The sequence below is a fragment of the Gopherus flavomarginatus genome, chromosome 6 (genome assembly GCF_025201925.1).
Source record: "Gopherus flavomarginatus isolate rGopFla2 chromosome 6, rGopFla2.mat.asm, whole genome shotgun sequence".
Classification (NCBI taxonomy): Eukaryota; Metazoa; Chordata; order Testudines; family Testudinidae; genus Gopherus; species Gopherus flavomarginatus.
Genome location: NC_066622.1, coordinates 102137928 through 102163326, shown reverse-complemented (window position 1 = coordinate 102163326; position 25399 = coordinate 102137928). Strand labels below are relative to the sequence as shown.

General features: G+C 40.2%; 1 protein-coding gene across 2 annotated transcripts in view; it reads right to left on the bottom strand.

Moving 5' to 3' along the window:
- The window catches only part of PCDH15 (protocadherin related 15), a 1406570-nt gene that overhangs the window by 647274 nt on the left and 733897 nt on the right, over nt 1-25399 (bottom strand). The window lies entirely within an intron of this gene.

Here is a 25399-nt window from a genome sequence, read left to right as displayed (position 1 = left end):
CCAAGATCAAGGGTTCAAGCCCTATTGCTTTGCAATGTTGCAATGTAGACATAGCCCCAGTGGACTTCTAAAAGTATCCCACAATACCAGGGGCTGACTTTCCTTGACATCTGGACAGTCAAGTTTGATAGACAGTCAAGTGTTTTCCCACACTGAACCACAATCAAAGGGCTAGAGTGGCCACATTTTGGGAGGACACTAAGAAGTCTAGGATATGGTGATTGGACTCCAGCCCACATAACTCAGCGTAAATGCTGGAGCTCCAGGTTTGGACCCAGGGTTCAACAATTCTTAACCTGAGGTTACAAATAAGTGTGAACACTCAAGCCTTAGGTTAACAAACCCAGAGTCTGCTAACTGGAGTTCTACTCACCCCATGGCTTACTCTGAAGAGTAGGCATACCAAAAGTGAACATTTTTAGGAGGACATGCTGTCATTTGTTTATGTCCGTTTGTCTGGCCAATACCAGGAAGACCTTTAGAAGATGGTTGCGGAAATAATTTCCTCTTTCTCCCCAGCAGTAGTAAAGAGCTTTCCTCCACTCACCCACTCACATATGTCTGGAATGGTACAGAATCTATTTTATTTGAAGTTATGTGTGATCTCTGCATATATATATATATATATCTCATGTTTCAAGCTTTGTTTCCCCCCCTGTATCTTCTGTTTTACCAAACCTGGATGCAATTATTTACATGATTTCTCTTCTTACACAATACCGAGATTTTGCCAGCAAGATTGTTGAACAGACATTTGCAGATGAGCTGGGGTGAGAGTAAGAGCGCCTGGAAAATGAAACATTTCCTCCAGTGGAGCAGGTATCAGCCTTATCCTGGACTAATAAGGTTGGTCCAGAAGGGTGGCCCCATATAATGGACCAAACAAATTTCCATTACAAAATTGTCAGTACAAGAATAGAGGAATAGATTTCATAGATACCTGGACTTCAGGTATGAAGCTTTACGAGTTCCTTTTGCCTATAACTGCATAAAGTTATTGCCTTTTCCAGCAATTTTGCGCAAACTGTAAATCATTACAGTTTCAGCCTTTCAATAATTTAAACAATGAAGACGTCATCATTCAAAGAAACTACATTCCCTTCCTCACCATCAGGCATAATGCAACAGAAAGCACAAGCAAACCTGTAACACATTCTATAACTAACAGTCTTGTTCTTTTTCCCAGAGTCTCTGACAGTCTCACCTGAAGGAAAGTTCCTTCCTGACTTCAAATATGGTGATCAGTTAAAACCTGAGCACATGGGTGAGACCCACCTGCCAAAGAATTTGCTGTATTAAGAACCCTCCCCACCTATAGTCCCATTGGCTATTGAAGATATTTGCTACTAGCAGTCCTCAGTGGGTCCATGCCATTTTAAGCAACATCATACCATCTCCTCCATAAACTTATAATCTCCTCAACTACTTCCATGACATCCCTCAAACAAATAAATCTCTCACCAAATGTATCTAGAATGTCACCAGTCTTGCCTTCTTCAAATCCTTCAAGACCTCCCTTAATACAGAAGCCTAAACAGAAATAAATCCATCTGTGACAGCTTGGTTATGATACCATCAGGGACAGCTGGTTTTATTTAAAAACTTCATGAACACAAAATCCATATACCTTTATGTTTTTTCTTTGGTTATCCTTCCTCCGCCCCGCCCCGCTCCTCACCCTTCCCTCCTAATGGTTGTCACACTCACTTGCTGTGTTTGGTCTCAGCTTGGACTTGAAAACACTTTGGGGCAAAGACTACAGCTATGTCTACACTACCGCAGTAAGTCAACCTATGCTACACAACTCCAGCTATGTGAATAACGTAGCTGGAATCAACATACCTTTGGTAGAGTTACCTTGGGGTCTACACCTTGGAGGTTCATGGGAGAAAATCTTCCGTCGACTTACGTTACTCTTCTCGTCGGGCGTAAACTAGAGGTGTCAACTGGAGAGCGATCTGCAGTCCATTTTGTGGGTCTTTATTAGATGTGCTAAATTGACCACTACTGGATTGATCTCAGAGCATCGATCACCACTGTAGTGTAGGCCTGCCCTAAGGTTGCCAACCTGGTAATATTTAAAAAACGGACACTCTGGTAGGCATGGGTGCCAACTTCCTCTCTACCTGGGGTGCTTGATCTCCCCATCTGCCCCCTAGCCATGCCTCAAGGTTCCATCTCACCTTTTCCCTCCCCCACCCCATCCTTTCTCCCAAGGCCCCACCCCCATCCCACCTCTTCTCACCCCTGCTCCATCCCCACCCCATCTCGTTCCGCCCCTGCCCTGCCTCTTCCTCTCAAGGCCCCACTTCTGCCCCACCTATTCCCCCCGAAATCCTGCCCCAGTCCTACCTCTTTCCCTGAGCCTCCCCTGCTCCGCCTCTGCCCCGATACCCCATCCCTATACACTCCTCTTCCTCCTCCCCCTCATCTCATGGCTCACTGCTTTTCACCTCCCCCTCCTCACCTAGGTTAGGAGGGACTTGCCTGCCGAGCCAGGTTTTGGAGCGGATGATAAGTCAGCACCTCCCCAACTCTCTTGCTTGCAGTAACTGGACTTTGGATGTCCAGTCAGTGTCTGACCAGCCAATGTCAGGTCCCCTTTTCAACCAGTAAGAAACTAGGCACCTGTCCACGCTAGCAAAGACCGTCATTTACTATGACTTTGCAACAAGGCCCTGTTCTTGCTTATGGCTTCTAGGTGCTAGTGTAATATAATAATCATCATCACCATTGTACAATTCTTTTCAGATGTACATTCTCTAAGTGTTTGCAGAGTACTCTCTGTAAGAAAGAACACGAGGCTTGTGTGAGAAATCATACCAGAGTATGACTGTTTATCCATACAATTATATATCTATACAATTCTGACCTACTTCAAGTCATTTTGATGTTAAGCTATTTAGGCTTAATAGCCCAAACCCAATCACCTGCACACATATACCCCATCAGGCTTTGGGTTCTAGGCCATCAGACCTGATGAAACAAGGCCAGAGTATGGCATGGACAAGGCTGAAGTGGGCTTGAACAGGCTCAGGCAAGGCTGGGGAAGGAGCAGGAACCAGATAAAAGGCAAGCTAGAAGCCTGAAGAGTCTGTAACTCCATAAGGCAGCAGGAGGATTCTTGGCCAAGTAGTGCTATTGCACAAGCTAATTTGCAGTTCTGGGATGGTCAAAAGAATACCTGTGGCAGGGGGGAGGGTGGTCATCTGACCCCAGCCCTAGAATACGCTGCTACAGCAAGCCTGAGGGCTGAGTTGCTGCTGGTGAGGTTGGAAGGGAGAGTCATGACAGCTGAGTGAGTAGCCCTGGTCAGACAATGGGTTTGCCTCAGACCCCCCTTCTGAAGTTACTTCCTACATTCAAAGTAAATTCTACCATTTGCTAACAAATCCTGATGTACTATAACAAAAAAGATTAAATACAACACATAGAAACTAAAGAATATAATATGAAATGGAAAATACCCACTAGCCTGAAGAGGATACACATTAAATCTACTGTTAAAAATAAACGGTTTTTTTCCAATAACACTGCTCTACAGCCAAAATGCTTCTGAAATAAATGTAGTCCAACTTTACTAATTCTGGGTCACTGAGAACAAAAATGATGCTTAAAATTGTTGATTGGCTCTAGTTTTCAAGATATGCCATTGGGTCAGTATATACGACCCTTGACTTGGGAATGGCGGAGAATAAGTGAGTTATAAAGGGAAGGGATCTCAATTTAAACCAGAAATGACTAAAATACATCTTTGACTGGATCTATGAATAAATCTATGACTGGGTTTGGACAGTACTTGCTTTTTAGGCAAAACAATGAATGATGCAATCTGAAGCTGGTATTGCGTCATACATGATATGAATTGCATCATGTTATTCCTAGAAGTCATGGATGATGCAATCATAACGAAGCTTACATCACTCTGCTGAACAAATTGCCCTGTATCAGCTCTAGAAATCAGACAGTGTCGTGCTCTCTTATTTGTCAGTGTTTGATTTTGCAAAGGGACACATTTCTGTTTAGCCAAAGTGAGCAGAGATGCCTCGTACTTGTGTGAACAGTGCAGATAACTTCTGCTTTGTTTGTGGTGAAGTGACTTTTGCATCACAAAAGCGCAGTCTAACCACTACGATTAAGAAAGCCTATCACCTTTCTTTTGGCTGCAAAATTGGAGATCAGGACAAGAGGTGGGCCCCACACATATGCTGAAAGACTTGTGCAACAAATCTTCGCCAGTGGTTGAACAGGAAAAGGAAATCTATGCCTTTTGCAGTGCCAATGATTTGGAGAGAGCCAACAGATCCTCCCAGCAATTGTTACTTCTGCATGGTGCCTCCAGTTGGGAAAGGTGTGTCAAAGAAGAAAAAAAGTGGACTGTGCATTATCCAAACATTCCATCAGCTATACGCCCAGTACCCCACGGAGAAGGACTGCCGGTTCCTGATGCACCAGAATCATTCTCACTTGAGTCAGATGAGGAAGAGGAAGAGGATGAAACTTCTGGTCCTGAACCATCAATGTCACAGGACCCACCTTTTCTCCCATCCTCCTCCTCTGAACCACACCTTATAACACAAGGTGAACTGATGACCTTGTCAGGGATTTGGAACCACCTAAGAGTAAGGCAGAGCTGTTGGGCTCCAGACTACAGCAGTGGAATCTCCTGGCAGGCTATCAGGGCAAATGGAGCCCATCAATGCTTGCAGACTATTGCTGGACAGTGACAAGAGATGCTCCATTTAATGAATACAAGAGACAAGCCAAGAAGCGCCGAGTAGACACTGAATAGGACTAAACTATGTACATAATAGTTTTTTGCCTTTTGTTTCATAATAAATTTTATTTATATAACCCTTTTGCTGATTTTTAAAGTGTTACATAAACAGGACAGGTGAAATATCATCATGTAAAGCAACCATAAACACATGAAAAGACCTAGGTTTACAATTTATGATTAAAACTCTATTATCTACACAATATACATAGACATAAAATGTAAAAACTTAAATATCTTAGAAACAGTAGCCAGTTGTTTTAATTGTCATATTTGAATTCAGCACATCAAAATACATAATAAATATCACATTTTATCTCTGAAGCAGACGACTTCTCAAAAATTGTAGACCAGTGTAATTGATTTAGGAGTATTGCTACCACATTATAAAATACAAGCATATGTAATTATAATATCTTCACTATAAATGACAGGTTCTGAACAAAGTTGTTCTTCAGAGTTAGTAATTCTGCATATTATAGGGAGAGTGCATATTGTAAAGGGCAATTAATTAAAATTAGGAACTGTAGTTAAGTACCCAGAAGTCATATCAGAAGAAACCAGACAGAGCCTTAACAGTAGCATTGTATTATAAGGTGTAATAGCCTTTTTTGTATTCTGTGAATAGTATTATACTTAACATTATCACATTTCCAAACCCACAAAAATGGTCCGAAATCACATATGGGTAAAATAACTGACTCCATAAATTCATTATTCAGCAAATATCACAAAAGTATACTAATTTGCATGTTTCCATTGCAGGCTAAGTCCCCAGCATATTTGGGATCAGATCTTTTAAGGTGAGGCTATTACAATAATCAGAACTCTCATGGTGATTTTAAAGCCTTAACTTTTATAAGCTTCTATTACCTGTATTTCCAACTTTATTAATGTTTTTCTTCCCACCAACATGCTCAGGCGAAACTGAAAATCTATTTATACAACAGGAAAACTAAGATGTTCTTTACCCTATTTTCTCATTGCCAAAATGTGATTTATCATCATACTTGGAAAGTAGTTTTTATCTTCAAAACATATTTTAAACATTAAGTAATTCGTTCCTATTAAATCCCTGTGATGTAGGCAAATACTATGACCATTACGGGATGGGGAATTTGAATGACATATTAAGCCACTTGCTCAAGTCAACGGACAGACTCATTGACCAAGAAATGCAGGCAAATTAATGACAGATGTGGAATGTGTTTAATCAGCAGGCAGCAACTTTATTAATTATACACTGAAGAGGGACACTACGATGTCTGCCCTCATATACCAGACATTTAATTAGTTCCTGTGAGGGTTACACGACTGTAACCACAAACAAAATGATAACTCTGAGTAGACCCTCTCTGGCCTACCTCATAAACTCAGGTCTGGTGTGAAACCTGCAGAAGAGGAGTGAGGTGATAGAGGCACAAGGCTGAGGTGGGACATCATTCCACCAAGGCTTCAGGTCCTTCTCCCTCAATGAGTAAAAGGTCCAACAGCAAAACCCCAAATCTCATTTAATTCTGGGAGCTGTCCCTTTTAGCATTTATCTGCACTGGTTGCCAGTCAAGTTTTATCAGCTTTATATTAATTTTTGAGTTCTATCACCCTCGACCCACCTATGCCTCTAGGAGGCTGTGAAGAAAGTGAAAAAACCCACCAGCTCTCATGCCAATTTGGCCCCAACTGAAAAATTACTTCCTGATCCCTAAAACAATGGTTATGTATCAGATCTGCAGCATTATAAGAGGCACAGCTCCTAAACTACAAACAAGAGGAGAGGCGGAAAGGCAATAGAAGGGCAGTGCAGTTAACTAGCAAGTAAAACTTTATGAAAGAACCAGGATCATTCACATAACTGAGGTGTGGTCACCCAGCAGACAATCAGCTGACCCATCCACCCTTGCCCAGCCAATGGCTAAGCAGAGGACTGAAGAAGTTGGGAATTGTATCTTAAAGGTTATATATCCCAGATATGGAAACATTTGCCCCCCTGCCTCTTCTATCTGAAGTATACTGCCAATTGACTAACTTTTGATAAGATAAATGCTCATTATAGAAAGCTTCAAATATGCAAGTGACTTGACAACCAGTATCTATTAGGTAGGTACTCTTTACTTCAACTAGGTATACATAGCCATGACAAGCAGGCCACACTAACTGCCGGATGGACACTCTGATACCCATTTGGGTAACATCTATCTCCTGAAACCATTGACTAGCAGCCTTGCTCTGAGAGTTGTTAGTTTCTTTTCTTCCTGGCTCAAACTTGCTCTGATTTGAATGTCTACCAGTCAGCTGCTGATGTATTACATTGGGGTTAGGATAATTTTGACATTCATTTTGAAAATGTTCTATTTGCCCATAGTTAAAACAAAGGATTTCTTCTGTTAAATCTTGGTATTGCTTATTAAATTCTTTGGGTCCTTGAGGAGTAAATCGTGTATCTGAAATGGGCATTTCAGAACTTGGCTGGGTCAACTGCATTACTACCAACTGCTCTCAGCCTGCAGTATTTTTCCTTCCAGTCTATTGCAGTGACTTCTTCATTGGCACTGGGAGTATTTTCATATGCCTTTATCAACTGCAAACTACTCCTACTCAATGGCCTTCCTTTTTCTTTTAGTTCTTGTCAAAGTTTTCTCTTTTGTATATCAAAGTGTTCCCTTTCAATGGTTCTCACCTCAAAAAGGAGTGTGGCATAAGATACAGTCTTTTTTCTACTACTATAATTAATCCCTTTTATTAACAGTGTATTTAATAAGGATTCATGCCAACAACCACAGAAAAATTCATCTTGTATATAAGAGTCCAATTCAGTATCTTTTACCCCACCAACCTCCAAAATTTCTTGGGCTAATGCATGTAGTCTACTCAGGTATGCAGGAGGTGGTTCTTTAGTGTGTTGGTGAGTCTCAGCAAATTGAGCCTTAAGCTCAGATGCGTTTATGACACTTCCCTTTGCCTTCTCTAAAATATCAAAGCATCCTACAGAGGATGCCTTGCTACCAGGTCCTAACACTAAATACTGGTGGTGTTAAATTTTCAATAATCTTCCTTCTTTTGCCTTTGTCAGAAATCTCACTGTCTTCCATCATCTCTTTGGCTTATGCTCGCCAAGTAGGATAATCTACTTCTCCAATGGGTCTGGGTGAATTACAGGAAAAAATTTCAGTTTAAGTTTCACATCAGTCAGAGTTTCATTGGCAGATTTCGGCACTCTCTCTACAAAAGCTGTTGCATGTTAGGAGGGAGACTCACAGCAGGGATAGAGGCTTCTACTGGACCTCAGTCTGTAACTGGTGTAGTACCTGTTAACCACTTAGTCTGTCTATCACCCACAGGTGTAACCACAGCCTGTGTCTCAGTCTTGAACCCTCTGTCAGAATACAAAGAATATCCCTGATTCCCACACTGAGGTACTCTGGGCACAGAACCAATGGATATAAATGGCAAAACCTCAAAATGAATAGGAGTCACATCCCATTTCTACCCTAGCTTCTGCAACATACATTTCCTTCTTATGAGTATCACAGAAGCAGAGTCTTCAAATTCACAGAATCATATTTTTTTCTCCCTTCACCTGCCTCATATTAGTCATATGACCAAAGATTCTAATTGCCCTCTTAATTTCTGCTGTACTATCAACAGGGGACACACCACTGACCAAAATGGTCCTATAGGGATCTAACTATGTACAAGTTTACATTATCTTAATATTAATACAGTGCACAAATTCCATAATATTCAACCCCACATTCTGTTATAACTAACTGCAATATTCCTCAAAAGAATTCAGAGGTGAGCTCTGAGCAATCCTCAAGTCCCTGTTTGGGTGCGATTTGTAACCTTTGGGTGGGCTAGAGTTCATTTCATTTTCCATCTCCAGTGCCTTCAGAAAAACCCAACTCCCACAGAAAGCAGCTGGAGACCCACAGTTTAGTCTGTAATGATTTTCTGCAAGGATTGCACAGGGTCAACTCCCCACATTTAAGTCCCAAAAGGAACTAAAGAAATGAATTTAATTAAATAATTGTATAAAATTTTATGATAAAGAAACAAATAATAATCTAATTTTTACAGCATGACATGTCTATTCTATAATCCACAGATATTACCTTCACAGTTACACATTAACATAAATAAAGAAAACAAATTAAAATCTGAACAGTTCAGTCCCCACAGAAATACAGTGGGAAGAAACTGAAAGTTCTCAAAAGCTTAGGTTTTGTTCACCTACATCTTCCCTCCACCTGCTTGTAGGAATCTTCAGTTGGAGTCCAAGCAGATTCTTTGTCTGCTGATATCACTGCTAGCCAGTCAGCTAATTGATTAACGAATCACTCAGTTAAGTGTATAGATTTAAAGAAAACCCTGCTGCAAAATGCTTCAGAGTTAGGGACAACAGACTGCTTTCTGCTCAGCTTCTCCCAACTCGCACAGGACACAAGGCCCTTTGTAAAGCAGCTGACCCGACTGCTTGCCCTCATGGAGTCTGACCCCAGCAACAGGGAACCCTATTGGAGCATACCCAAAACTACCACACCCAATTCCAGAAGTTTCTGGATGTGGAGTGCTTAATCAGCATAGCAACAATGACCCAGACAACTCACTCCTGCCTCCCCTCACCCAATGGCTCTCTTAAAGAGATCTCTCTCCATTAGGCACATGGGTTATATAGGCTCAACTGCTCTAGAGATTTCACTCCCTACAGCACAGAATGTACATGGAGATCTTTCCTGAGTGGAGTGCACAGTATGTGGAGAGGATTTGTTTGCTTCTCCTGGATGCTCACTGTGTGGGCTGTTGGGAAGGAGAGATCTGATTGGCACATTTATAGCATCCTCAGGGGCGGTTCTATGTTTTTTTGCTGCCCCAAGCACAGCTGTCAGGCAGCCTCCGGTGGTGTTTCTGCAGGAGGTCTGCCAGTAACGCGGCGGTTCTGCGGGTGATCTGCTGGTCCCGTGCCTTCAGCGTACCCACCGGCAAATTGCTGCTGAAGCCGCGGGACCAGCGGACCTCCCACAGAAATGTCCCTGAAGGCTCCCTGACTGCTGCCCTCACGATGACCGGCATGCCATCCCTTCAGGCTTGCCGCCCCAGGCATGCGCTTGCTGCGCTGGTGCCTGGAGCCGCCCCTGAGCATCCTCCACCTTTAGAAACATTAAATAATTATTCCTCTCAACTTCTACAAGGTTGAAAAATATTATTCTTATTTTTGAGGGGATGGAGGTGTGGAGAGAGGTAAGAAGAGACAGAGGATTAGTGACAAGGCAACAAAGCGAATCAGTGAAACCATCACAATTAGAACTCAGGAATTCTAGGCATCAGCCTTCCATGCACCAACTATTTGAAGGTGACAATACAAGCCAACTATGCAGAATCTCTGTGCTAATATCACTTCAATTTTTTAGAAAGGTTGGTCATTATGGAACAAATTCTGCCCCATCTCTGTGGAACCACCACAGTTGTGCTGTGCAAGGGAGAAGAGGGCAGAATTTCAGACACCTGCACTAGTGATGCACACCAGCTGCATTGTGCAAACATCCAGCTCCATGGGCAACCTACATACACACTCAGCCAGAGGGAGTTGGAGGGAAGGGCCGTGGAGTCTATTGCAACCTTGAGGCTGGAGAAGTTTTGAAGTATCTCTGCTAGTGCTCTACGATGTGAGACAAGGATGGCTCCTGACTGGTCTCCGCAGAGATCAGAGAGCTCAGCGAAGTTACTTGGATTACATGCTGGGCAGATTTGGCCTTAACTGCAAGGTATGATTTAAAAAGTCAGAATAGTTGTAAAATTTACTTATCTTGTTTTCCTCTAGGTTAGATGGTGTATACCTGGCTGCAATAGAAATCATCATGTCCACAATGCAAAACACTATTTGCATCTTTTAATTTTATAATAAAATATCTTCTCAGCACTTAAAATGGCAACTGTAGTTTAACTTGCCTTGTTATTTCTGGTCCCATTGAACTTTTTAATACAACATTTACAAGTAAATTCACAGAGTTCTTGGCAATTCTATACATAGTTTGCCTAAGGCAGGAAAAGTAACCACAAAGTTTAAATGCAAAGCTAGCAGTCTCTTCTAAGGTACTCTAGAATGTTTGCTTCAAGCTTTTGGCATGAACTCAATTGTGGCTTTTCAATCCATCAGACCAGCCAAAAGTTGTTCTTTCTCCATTGAAACCAAGACAAAACTAAACATACTCGTGTTTCTATGAATAAATTGCAAATGGTTTTACTGAGTATCTAGCAACTGATTATAATACACCACCTGTACCAGGGGATTTGACTTTCCCAATTCAAACTATAACTATCCTTCAGAAATCCACACATCTTAGATAGGAATTATATATTTTAAACAACACTTTAACGAAGAAGGCATAAAGTCGAGGCACAGTATATATATGTCCCAAATCCATAAAATCATATGACAATTATAAGAAATGAAAACAGACCGAAGTAACACACCAAATTTCTGCTTTACTGAAGAGAAGACTCATGTTCGTTATCCCCACAATATCTTAAACACTATATCAACAAAAACTTTTGCTCAGCTTTTCTGCTTAAATTTAATTGCAAAAAATTGAGACAAAATGCTGGACAATTCAATTAATTACAGAGAACACAGTCATTTCTTTAATCACATTGTACAAAGTACAGTGAAGCTCTAACTTTCATTAGTTCAGAAGAGAAAAAAAGAAAGAGATAGTAGGAAACAAAGTTGCTTCTCTACTATAAATGCATCAATGATAACCTCAAGCTTTCAAAAAATCATAAAATCAAGCACCCAAAAACATGAGATTTAAAAAACAGAAACGAGAGGGTATTTTTTGGTTGACTTATGGTTTTTGATCCTTTAAGTTAAGCTCTGGTCATGTTTTCAGACTTTTCTTTAGAACAATGGGGGCTAGAAATGTGCTTTAAAAAAAAACAAACCAACAACCCACCCAAATGAAATTCTCAGTATTACTTGACTCCTGGAGCTGGGGCTTTAAAATCAGTATTGAATACTGTAAGGATTGACAATACTGTCAATGCAACTTTGTTGATTACAAAGTCCCAAATTAATACTACTATCTGTGCAAGACAATGCAGGAAGTTAGTTCAGCCCTCAGACTTATGTTCAGGAATAACTAGGCAGTATTAGGAGTATGGAGTGGATAGACAGACATCTGAAGAAGAAAGGGGTGCAGGAGTAAGGGAGTGTGGAGACCAGTGAGAAAGACTGCACTGCTAATACTGTCGCAGCCCTAAGGCCTCTATTCTAACATGGTGTCTGTATGGCCAATTGTCGGTCATCTAAAGGTCACACTGGTACCGTGTGCAACACCATGGTGTCGTGTGCTATCTTAACGTGCGGTGTGCAACATTACAGTGCTGTGTGCATTTTCCTGCTCTTTTTGCCTGATCACCTAAGGGTCAGGCTAGTGCTGTGTGCATAATACCAGCATACCGTGAGCAGAAGGATCCAATCTGACCAATCGTAGTTCAGTTCAAACGGTCAGATTAGGGTAGTGTGCAAACCCATGCTAGTGTGCTGGGTGCAGCTTCTAGTAGCTTCTACTGTGCCGTGTGCAGACTCTATCTATGCAGAGGGTACCAACTCGGAACCTGGAAGGTGAAGGAGCGAGGGACCAATCAGGTTTTGACAAGTGTAAAAGAGCCTTCAAATAAAACCATGTCTCGTGCCAGAATCTGCAGGAATATCCACACACTGACTGAAGGACCTGATCAACCCTTCAGCCAGGGGTCTCCTCCAGATATAGCTGGCTTGGGACGTGACATTTATTTTTTCCAAATTGCCTTCTACAGATTCGATATGCTTCTGGTGTCTGTACTGCTGGTCAGCTGCGCCTGGAATACGGTACTTGCTTTCTAATTTTCTGTGAATACTCTGTGCTTTGCTCAGTCTCTTCTGCAAAACTGTATACTGTTATTATTCAGTATAAAGTGTGTATATATAGCATATGAAAGTTGAATTGTTGTATTAATAGCTATTGTTGATGTATTTTATGATATTTGGTTAATGTGCACACAGTTCATTTAATTTAGTGTATTTGTTTTGCTTTTTAAAAAAGAGCAGATAATTTTGAATTATGTGGTTCCTTGTTGATGAATGTAAATAGCTTGCTTCAAATTGTGTAAGTATTTTGTTCTAATAGTACTGTTAGTTGGTAAAAGTGCTCCTCCCCAGCCCAAGTTGTGATTTTCTCCCTGTTAATAAACGGTCATGTGGTGTTTTGAAGTTTCAATTTGTCTGGTTTTAATTTTCCTCTCTCAATTAAAATTCACCCGAACCCGCATTAGGGACGGACAAATATCTGTGCTAATCTTCTGAATATGCCCTTAGTGAGCAAGATGGCCTCAGCAAGAAGTTTTGTAGAGTCATAGTTAGCTGTGTACTCAAAGTTAATGAAAGATAAGGGAAAAAGAAGGAGAAGACTTGTAAGGAAAGAAAGAATGGGAGCAAAGAATGGATAGGAGAGACAAGGGTGGTTGGAACTGCGAAATGAGGAGAAAAAAATGGAGGGGAAAAAGTCAGAGTTAAAAGAAAGTTGAAAAAGAGAACAAAAAAATGCAGACAATAAGTTATTTCTTATTGTTTTACAGAATATTAAGGTCCAAAACATCACAAAAAATGAAAGAGCCTAAGGAGTCATGAACAAATGTGATTACATAGGACCAAGAAACGGGAAGCTGGCAAACACAATTGTGCATGAGAGATGGGTATTTAACATGTTTTCTGGGAATGGCCTATAATATATAATACAGTAGTCTCCACTAATGGCTCAAACACTGCAGTAATAGGTTTCAGCTTCTGGGTCTGGGATGGTTGTTGCAGAATGGTCTTTATTTTTTGTTGTACTATTTAATTTAAAAAGTGTTGGGTTCTTTTGGGAGGTAGGGGTGATAGAAAGGTGATGAAAAACAGAAGGATTTTCAGCACACTCTGAGGTAGAAGACTCAATTAGGAAATCAGTAACCTTCCTTTTGCACACTAATCTTGCATCTTCAGTTTTCTTTGTTTAATTACCTGTTTTAATTATGAGATCACTATTATTTACTATGATGAACAGGTTGGCACATGCCTAATGTACCAAATAGGTCTTCAAAAACACATTTGCAGTGCTTTTGGAAACATCTGTTTATCCTGATATTAAATGGAGCATCAGTCAAATATTACAGCACATCAGGTGGAGTGGAGATATAGGAATAAAGCAGTTAAATTTGTTTTACTGCAAAATTGCATTCTACCAATATCAGAAATATGATTAAAAACATGTTAGTTCTCCAATGACATTATTTCTCCCAAGAATTTCAGTAATTTGCTTTCTTGCAGAAAGATCAGTAATTGTTATTGTTTTATCCATATAGTTTTGTTTTTCTTAATCGGTATTAAGTAAATATGCCAAGAGAGTCCTGCACCATCAGTACAATTTACTCATGTATTACAATACAAACATATTTCTATGGAAAAACATTTTGGATACACAATAATAGTGCAAGAAAATGAGGGCAATGATTACATATCCTCTATTCACTAAATGCTACAAATATGATAATTATACAAACAAGATGTATTTTTAAAATGGAGAGTGATTAGGCTATTATTGGATGTTCAACTTGAAAATGCCTAGCATGAACGAGATTTTGGAAACCTTAGCTGAATCAAACAGAAAGAGTTGTATGCTTATACAGTTCATAGAAGTGTTTTACCTTCTCTCCAACCAGCCTGCATGTTTACTGAGAGCTTATTAAACATTACAAATCCTACGTTCCAATAGTCAAGAATAGGAAGATGTGTCTATGCTTACCTGAAAATGGCCTTCCCTGGAGTAATAAAGTCTACAGATCTATTAAAATGGGCAGCAGCTTGCTTTACAGTTCGGGGTCAGAACTTGACCTGTTAGTCATTAGGAGCAGGAGAATGCCCTGACATGTAAAATTCACTACAAATGAAGCAACTTTCACAGTCAGGAGAAATCAAATCTAGAGCTGGTCGGGAATCTTCAGTGTTTTATCTAAAACGCTTATTTGCTGAACCCCAAATGCTTTGTGGAAACAGATTGGGTTTCCATGAACTTTTGGACCACTTGGTGGACTATAGGGGACTTCAGGGCTTCCAGAGCTTGCAGTTCCAGGGCAGTCTTGCCAAATGGACTACACTGCAGCCCGGGATCTCAGGACTTCCAGGGTCCCTGAACCCAGAAAGCCCTGATAGTTGCTGACTGAAATTGACATGATTGCTGAATTTCACTACTGGTATTCAGTGGTAGGCAGCAGTGAAACTGACAAATATATCAATTTCCATCAGCAGCCGCTGAGTCCCAGAAAAATATTTTGTTCCAGAAATGCCATTTCAATGTTTCCAAATGCAAGTTTTACAGATTTTCCAGTTTTCACGAAATTTTGAAATTTTTTTTTCCTCAAAGTAAAACCAAATTTCAAAATGTTGAAAATCCCCGCAACCTGGAAATTCTGATTTTTCTGCCAGCTCTGGTCAAATCTACCATCCTAAATTACAGATGGTGTTAAATATACTTTGAGGAAAAAGTTCAATACTCTCTGTCACAGATATGGCAATTTCCTGCAATATCCTTGTGAAAACTTAATTCAGTAAGCTTAAAGTATCTTTGGAGTCCGTCGTATTAAATGCAAATGTTGTGTATTACTGTGGGCCAAAATGAACAAAGTACCATATTAAACAATGTGACAGACAACAATAGCCTTTTGGGACAACACATGTGACGTAGATTACCCAACATATATCTTGAGAGAAATTAATGCAAATTACCCACCATGATTATGCACCCTCAGCAATTAGCCTTTGTCTGCTGATCAACTGTTGCATAAGGCCAAGATCAAAGGCCCAAGCTGTGCAAAGGGAAGACTGAACAATTCATGATTGTTCTGGCTCTGAATTTGAGAGTCATGAACTTGTAATCACTCCTAGCAGAGCCTTTGTTGCAGCTGGAGGTGATCTCTGGTAAGCTTATTAGCTGCATTTAGGGTTTTTTAATTGTTTTTAATGTGTTATCTCTGTAATACTTGCACCCTAAAAATGAATTTGCTTGCTTATAAAGGTCTGTGTGGTAACTTGCAATTGCTGGCAATTACAGCTCTTCATAGACTTTGAAGAAAAAGCAAGTGTAAACACTGGTCTCTTTATGCAATCTATCTTACTGGGAATATCACAATGTAGGCAGGAAACTGTGCAGCCTGGAAAACTCCCAGGAGGAGGAAGAGAGAGACAAGAATCCATGCCCTAGAGAGGTGATGGAGGAGGAGCAAGGAACGTAGAGAGATGCCCTCAAAGAACCACAGAGGGGAAAACAGGTGCAATGGCCATGAACTATGGCAATTTCTCCTACTGCAAAACATGGGCAATTCCCCCTAATAAATAATGGAAACAAACTCACATATTAGAGGTCAGTTTCCATACTATTGAGGATATGTTTGTGTCCAAGGTGAGTCAGATCTATAAAACTTATTACTTTAAGAAAGGACATTTTCAGGTATTCACAGATAATTTTCCTATTCTTCATCATGCAAAAGCCCACAGATCTGTTACAATGGAATATGCACAGCATGTTTCTTCGTGATAAGAAACAAGATCATCCCTTAAAGGCAGGCATAAAAACGAAGTCTATATTAGACCCTCCATCTTCCCCTGGATGGAGAAGACTTCAAAAAATGTCACTGACTAGAGAGTGGGTAAACAGTATATGAAATTTGGTGACTGTATTAATCTTAATATAGGAGACAGGTTCCCTCTGCCCTGAGATTGTCAATAATCCTAAAGATTGGATTTTGATAGTTAACAGAGGTAAAATATTACTTGAATTCACTTTGAGAATCAATACTCTGACAATTGTAAGGACTACTAATTTGAATTAAAAGTATAATATTGGGTCTCATCTGAGAAAGTTCTCAACTTTAATAACAGCTGATTGGAGACAGACGCTATCAGGCAGCTTGTTTTAATGGATAGGAAGTAGAACTTTAAAGGAACACTTTGTTTCTATTATAGGCTCCATTCATTGCACAAACCAGGGGCTGCTTATATTCCTCCACATCCATCCAACCCTGCAAGCTACTTGAGTCTCACCTTCCCAACCCTCTCTATTTCAGGGTAGGGTGACCAAATGTCCCTATTTTATAGGGACAGTCCTGATATTTGGGGTGTCTTATATAGGCTCCTATTAACCTCCACTCCCTGTCTCAATTTTTCACATTTGCTATCTGATCACCCTATTTCAGGGACACACACTGCAATCCCACAACCCTTCCATCATTCCATGGGTTCTGTGAGTCTCCTCCTCTTCCCACCACATAAAGGCTTCAGTGTGCTCCTCTATTCCTCCTTGTAGGGGCACACTCTTGCCTTTGGAGTCATCCCTGCATCCAGGTATGGTGCTGCTGGGGTCCTTGCAATCTATACATCAAAAGGGCTGAAGGGGGCATAACAACAGTCTGTTGTCTTGTTTAGCCTAGCTCTCCCATTAAGTCACTGTTCTGTCTATCCCCTTTCATAATTAACAGAAAAATCCAAAACTAAGGAACCCAAAAGTCTAACAGTCCCATAGAGGCTGGAGAAGAGACTGTTTCACATATGTAATCCTTGTCAATTTTCCCTCTCCCTTCTTAGTCTGATGAGGTGGCAGGGGAACCCAGGCCTACCTGCTCCATTGGGTTCAGCTGTTCAGAGCCCCAGCGCTAACCTTCTCAAGTCCCTTGCTTTTCCCAGCTCTGTAGGCTTCCCAGCCTCTTGTTTGCTCTCTCTGGTGTGTTGGCTTCTCTGGCAGCTTCTTACCCACTTGTTGGCAAGCACTTCTCTCCACAGTCCTTCTGTCTCTCTTGCAAACTTCCCACCTTCCTGCCTTATAGCCCTTTTATCCTCACAGCTGTTGTGGGGTTGCCAATGAGCTCTGGCAGAGCAGGCAGGCAGGCAGTTAACACTTTGGTTGCCAAATCAGCATGAGGAATACAGATCCCATGACCCTCATCCTCAGACCAGGGGGCTCTGTTGCCTCCTTTTCCTACTATCACCACACTGTAAGTCTGGATGTCCCTCCAACCTCCTATTCCTCTCAACTCTGTTATTTCTTTTCTCTCTGGCTTGAAGAAAAGTCAATCACAGTGTCAACTTTTTAAACTCTATTTAGATGATGGGCAAATCTGAGATGGTGGAGTGTATTGTGCTTGAAGGTGTTAATGCTAGATCTAGTTATTTACATTCATCTACAGACAATTACAGACCTGGATGAAGCTGCTGGAATCTGCTAACTAGATGCTAGTGGATCTGTCTGTCCTTCACTTCCCCCTTCTCATTTTCTGATTTTCACCAGATCAACTGTGTTCCTCCCACAGATGCCTAGAATATTTCCTAAAATACTTTGGAATTGATTAGCTGTGGAAATTATGACAAGCAAGTTTTGGTGTTGATCTTCCCATCGTGCTCAGTGCGCACAGAGAAACAGGAAACTTTGCTCCACCAATGACAGAACTTGCTTTTTGTTCTGTGGTCAGGGTAATTGTGCTCTTCAAATCTTGATCTCTAGGGGTGAGAGGAGGAGGAGAGAACAGGAATTACTGGATATATTTAATATAAAGGACTCCGGTTTACTGAAGTACATGTGAGTAGGAGATCAGCATTCCCAATAGATTTGAATAAGAATTGGATTTCTGTTTCTATGACAGCATTTTTTTTTCAGAGCCATCTTTAACTGCAGCTAACATCCTTCTGAGACAAAAAATTCATCCTGAGTCCAGGCTTATGATAGATTTCCAGGACACCACATAGAATCATAAGACTGAAAGGGACCTTGAGAGGTGATCTAGTCCAGTCCCCCGCACTCATGTTAATGTTTAACATAAATCCAAGATACTCCAGAAACCATATCACTCTATGTGTTGGTTTCTTGTTTTAGCTTTCTCTGTTACAGATCCATGATCAGAAAAACTGTCTGGGAAGAGATGTGCACTTGTCAGATCAAATGGTAGTGATCAAAGCTGGAAAGAAGCAAAAGAGAAAAGGTGTAATCCATATGCAAAATGGAAGAATTGTCCATGGGTTGGTAAAATGGGAATGTGAAGGCATACCTTCTTTGGGAATTTGTCTGAAACGTCTAAAGCCCTATTCTATTTGTTCCAGCTTTCTCCTCCCCAACATGGGCCCATTCTACATATCTAAGAAAAGGTACTATCCTGGAGTTCAAGGAAGAAGCTGGACCCTTAGGTGGCTTACTGCACTCTAGTCTTGGCAGGTGTCAGTGGTGTATCTGGTGCCCCCTATTCATAGCCCCCGGAGAGAAAGCAGCTGAGTTCCAGTCAGAAGCAAGTCTTCTGGTGCAAGCTCTACCGATTTAGGCATGATCTTACACCCAGCATGCTGTCCTGGCTTTACTACCCTCATGGAGGTGGGAGAGGGGAGGCTGCTTACTGCCTGAGCCAGTTTTTCCAATCCTGCCTGGCTCTTTTTCTGTTCAGGAAAGCAGAGGGGAGCAAGGCAACCCCACCAGACTAGGCTGTGAGAAGGATACTGCATTATAGACCTAGCTGAGCTCCCTGGTGAGACACTCAATTAGGGGGAGCAGGATATAGATTTTTTCCTTTTGTCTCTGGTTTTTCTCTGCCTTGTTCACCCTCTGAAGCCTGCAGGGAACCAGCTGCTGCAAATTCCTCAGAAGGGGAAGTGGAGGTGAGGGGACACACCCTCCAAAAGGCAAATACAGCCTTCGGATTTGGCTAGGAATTATGTGGACATGTTATGGAGCCAAGTCTTTAGTTAAAAAAAAAAATTGAATAAAGTTGGAATTTCTCTCGCAAAAGCTCTAAAGCAGGGAAGTCCGGCTGAGCCAACTGCCACCATGGGGCACATAAAACAGGAGACACCGTCTGGGAGTATGGCATTTTCTCTGTTGCCAGTATCTGACAGGTCTGGTTCTCTCTCTAAGCTGCAAGGAATCTGAACTATCCATTGTAACAGATCTGTGAACTTCAGCACAATTAAGAAATGTGCGTGTTTGTTGCTCTTTAGTCATTCAAAGCAATCATGATTAGTTACCAAAAATGATCAAACAATTTTTTTTATCACATGCTTACTTATGTTGTTCTACATAATATTTTACCTTTTAAAAAAAGTATAAAATAATTGTTTTTAAATGTCAGAAAAGATTTGGACTCAGTGTGAATCAACTTTCTGAGGAAGAGTCAGAGTGGTTATTATTTTATCTGAACTGGTTTCCTCAGTTCATCTTGCATGGTAAGATGTGATCTCCATGACTAAAATTCTCATCCTACAACAGGCTCTTTGAAGGCGGGACGCAGGGCATGAATCGAGCTCATGGAGGATTGGACTCAAAAATGTCTGTCTATGTTGGAAGTAATATATACCAACATAGAATTGGAGACCTTTACAATATTATATTCTGCCTCAAGTTCCTAGTTTTGTTTTGTTTTTGAGTGCCCTGAAAATTATAGCCCAAGCAAAGATCCCCACCAACTGCTAATCATAACTACTTCTAACAGAATTAAAAGACTGCCTTTGTTTTAAGCCTCAAACATTTAAAAAAAACCTGGGCCCCTGGAGTTGTATAATTACTACTCTGTGCCACTATACCCATTGGTGCTATTAGCTTACCAGATAAAACTTGATAAAGAGGCACAATTCACTACAGCAGAGTCCTGGAGGCAAGCTTCTGCATCTTGCAGATTATCTTAATTCAGTTATGTTTCCTTAATTGTTCATGTACTAAAGCTCATTACATGAAAAATAATATTGCTTTCCTTTGGGTTGTGCACTTGAGATTTGAAAACTGGGCACTACCTGTATGCCTTGAAGGCACTTCCAAATCAGCTTGATGCTTCAGTTACAGCAGATCAAAATAAGAGAGGCACTCTGCAATTTTGGCAGCTGGCATATCAGACTTCAATGTCACATTGTATTTACACAAACACACACACACACACACACACACACACACACAATGTTATAGCATCTTGAAGTGAAAGGGTACAACCAGACCAGAAAATTAATTTATCTGAAACCAGCTCATCTCCCCAAGCAGGCTCAGAGCTAGTCAAGCAAAATAATCTACACTGAGATGTGTAGATAAGAACATAAGAATGGTGATACTGGGTCAGACCAAAAGTCCATCTAGCCCAGTATCCTGTCTTCTGACAGTGGCCAATGCCAAATGCCCCACAGGGAATGATCAGAACAGATAATCATCAAGTGATTCATTCCCTGTCACTTATTCCCAGCTTCTGGCAAACAGAGGCTAGGGACACCATCCCTACTCATCCTGACTAATAGCCACTGATGGACCTATCCTCCATGAATTTGTCTAGTTCATTTTTTAACGCTGTTATAGTCTTAGCCTTCACAGCATCCTCTGGCAAAGAGTTCCCCAGGTTGACTGTGTTGTGTGAAGAAATACCACTTTCTTTTCTTTGTTTTTCTTGCTCTTCAATCCAGCATGCATATACCAACATGTAGACTTTTCAAGGCCAAAAACTATTAACTGATACAAAATAAACTGAAAGCCAAAGCTTGGTAGTCACTCCCATGCAAGATTCTGAAATATCAAATATAATTTGCTGCATTTCAGAAAGCCAAGATTGTATGCAAAAAAAATTAAAAATCCTCCTCTGTATTCATCTGTATTAGATTAATTTGCCAGTGGAAAATTATTACATTTAACAATGAATATGTTCCGAAACCATAGGCTCCAAATGCACTCAGATGTTCAGGAGATATATAGATTAGAACATATGCTAAAAACACATAGTGCCAATATCAGCAATGTAATGCTATGCAAATAACCAAACCCTTCCCCCTATTCCTCAGAAAAAAGGGTCTTGTAGCCATCTCCCTGTCACAACCAGGCCTCTCATGTCCCCTACTCCTGAAGAATAATATCTCACAGACGTCTCCTGATGTAGTTATATTTTGACATCAAACTTCCTATAAAGCATGCATCTATTTTATCATCTGTGTTTTTCATTCTTCCTTTTCATTTATTTTACTCTTTTTTTCTGCCTTTATGTCTGCCAGATTTTTTTTCCACTATTCCCTCCATTCTTCCTTTCAGAAGACAGCAGGAAAGAGAAAGGATCCTGTCATCCAGCTCCTGATTGCTCACCATGCAGATTTTTTAATAGGAGAGAAGGAGGGCAAATCAGGAGTTGAGAATGGATGAGGCTAGACTAACAAATGGCCAATCCCTGTTTCCAGTCCCTTCCAACATGACTGCTCCTCATGGTGTCAGAGACTCTAGGAGAGGGAGATTTGTAATGAAGGAACAGCCCTTCTTGAGGCTGCTGGGGATGGAGAGCAATGAGGATGCTATTCTATTATTTGCAGCTAATAGGAGCTACGATAAGCCCTCTAAAAAGAAAATATTCTGTACAACTGATTTCTTAATCAAGTAAAGCAAAATTAAATAGCTAATTCTCCCAATTTCCCCGTATGTGATATGTAGAGCATTATCTCAGTACTGCACATCTTGTAAGCCAAATCTTGTAAGGTAAAACAACTTTCTCTGTAGTTTTCCTTAACAGATGCACAGTAGGATGTGCTTTTCTCCTCAACCTCACATAGCCCTGTTGAGAACCACTGTAGTAGGAGATTTTCTCTATGCTTTTCCTTCATCCTCTACAGACCCTAGAAAGTGCACAGAAACCACGCCCTCAACCCATGTGAGCAGGAGGGAGCTTCATTCTATACCTTTTCAGTTTTGCAAAATTCAAAACTCAATATTATAAGAAGAATGATTTTTCCCGTGGACTTTCTTATGAGTATAGGACATGGCTTTTTGAGGGAGTTTAAACAAATAGTTCCAGATTATGAATTTTACTCACATCAGTACCAACATTTTTCAAGTCAGAAGTCCTAGAGACTGAAGCTTTTTTTCCTATCATTTTCCTTTCAACAGCTTATGTAGGAAATGTCATACAAAACACTATGTTAAGGGAATGTTAAAGATACACAGTTTAGCATTCAAAATCAGGATATTTCAAAGTTCAATTGTATCACTAATAAAGTGAGTGTGGTCTATCAAAGAAGTAGAAAACCAAGAATTGGGAGATATGCTGTACTTGTGCCAGTGACGCACTGTCACCTTGGGCTAATCACTTAACTTCATCCCTCTGTTTCACCATCTGTAAAAATAGCAATCATCATGCCCACTGACCTACTCACAATCATATTGTGATAATTTAATTAATTAGCAATATTTATAAAATATCTGAATATATAAATTCCTCTATAATGTTTTATTGTAGTAAGATTGCATATGCAACCCTCCTTTCCCTTTCTGTATATGTACTTGATCATATCATTTCTCAAATATTGCAAGGCAGTATCATACTGTCTGTGTGCAGCATCTTGTTTTATGTGACTGCACAATGAATGTAAAATAAGGAATCTATCAAATTAATTTAACTGAAAAGCACACTGTTACAAGTCTATGCTTCTGGTTGAAGATAACTATTCTTCATCATTTACTTGCCTGTATCTCAGTTTACCTCTCCTATAAATAAGTAAAATATCAACATCCCCAGACTCTTGGGGACTTAATCAATAAATGTAAAGTGCTTTAATTTCTGTGTCTGTGAAGGGATTTGTTATCTTAGCATATACATTAGAAATGTAGTATAGCTTTGAGAGAAAGAGAAAGAAAATATGCTTGAATTCATCAAAAAGTATATCTCGGACACATCTATATTTTTCTGAACACATTCTTGGACTTCATATGCACAAATACAGTGAAATAAATAGTTTGTCTAGTACACTTTGCAGCCACAGAAGGTTTTCTAGACTGTCTAACCACATGCCTCGGAACAGAAAAACAAAAACACTATCTTAAGATAAACTAAAACACAGTGAACTATTTTAAGCTAAAGTGATCTATCATAACTTTTTAAAACAAGAAATACAATATGTTGGGAATAATTAGCCTCCAGTTATCATTGTATTATTATAATCAGCTTATGCTATACTTTAATTCAGTATGACTGAAAGTCACCGCACTTTATGTAATACTGTTTACATGCTTAAAGGCATAATGCCAGTCACAAATATTCAGTTACAACTATCTGATCAGGGCTGTGGACTATTTCATGCCCATTTTTTGTCTGACCAGAATATCATCAAAGAGAGAGTCAAGTCAAATTAGAAGAGGAAAGCAACTGTATACCCTCAGAAAATATGTTGAATACATACAGTACATAGTTTTCAAATCATCTTGCATTTTGCCTGTAATAAAATATGCTGATTTTAAATCCTGTCAAACAAGTTATTATGGTCTTCAGATCCCCTATCTTGTTAAGTAAAAGATTTTAAAATGTAAATTAAGCCTGCACAAAAAACACGACTATTTTGTTTAAAATTTATCTTGTTTCCCTGTAGTTCTATTTATAGTTCAGCAGCAGCCAGAGAAAGGGCAAATAAATGTGATTACTCACTCATAATAGTAAGAGATAGAGATAGAGATTAGAACATCAAATCCTGGAAGAGTATTGACCAGCCAATAAAGGATTAATCAGATATTAAGATACCACATTTAATTTTATTTAAAAAATTGAAAAATAAACATTTTCAGTGGAAGTGAACTGATGAGAGCAACTACTTTTAAATTTAGATTTTACACACACACAATCTGAACTTAAAAAGTAGTTGCTCTGATGACAGACACCACCTCAGTAGTGCAGAGGACTAGACTAGATGACCTGCTGCAGGATTAAGTATTATCTAGACCAACCCTGACAGTTTTGTCTAACCTGTGAAAAACCTCCAGTAAACAGAGATTCTACAACAGGGTTTCTCAAACAGGGGTCGCTGCTTGTGTAGGGAAAGCCCCTGGCGGGCCAGGCCGCTTTGTTTACCTGCCCCGTCCTCAGGTCTGGCCGATCGCAGCTTCCACTGGCCGCGGATTGTTGCTCCGGGCCAATGGGAGCTGCTGGAAGCTTCGGCCAGTAAGTCCCTCGGTCCGTGCCGCTTCCAGCTGCTTTCCCTACACAAGCAACGACCCCTGTTTGAGAAACCCTGTTCTACAACGTTACTGGGTAATTCGTTCCAGTGCTCGACTACCCTTACAGTTAGGAAGTTTTTCCTAATATCTAACCTAAATCTTCCTTGCTGCAATTTAAACCCATTGCCTCTTGTCCTGTCCTCATGGGTTAAGGATAACCATTTATCACTCTCGTATTTATAACAACCTTTCAAGTACTTGAAGAATGTTATATTCCTCCCTCAACCTTTTCTTCTCCTAACAAAGCAAACACAATTTTTTCAATCCTTCCTCAGAGATCATGTTTTCTAGCCCTAAAATCATTTTTCTTGTTCTCTTCTGGACTTTTTACAATTTGACCACAAGCGTGGTACTCCAGTTGAAGCTGGATCAGTGGTGAGTAGAGTGGAAGAATTACTTTGTGTCTTGCTTACAACACTCTTGATAATGAGGATTTGTTTGTTTGTTTTTTTTGTGATGCTATTACATTACTGACTCATATTTTAGTTTGTGATCTACTATACCCTCTGACCTTTTTTTGCAGTACTCCTTCCTAGGCAGTCACTTCCCATTTTGAATTAGTGCAATTGAATATTCCTTCTGA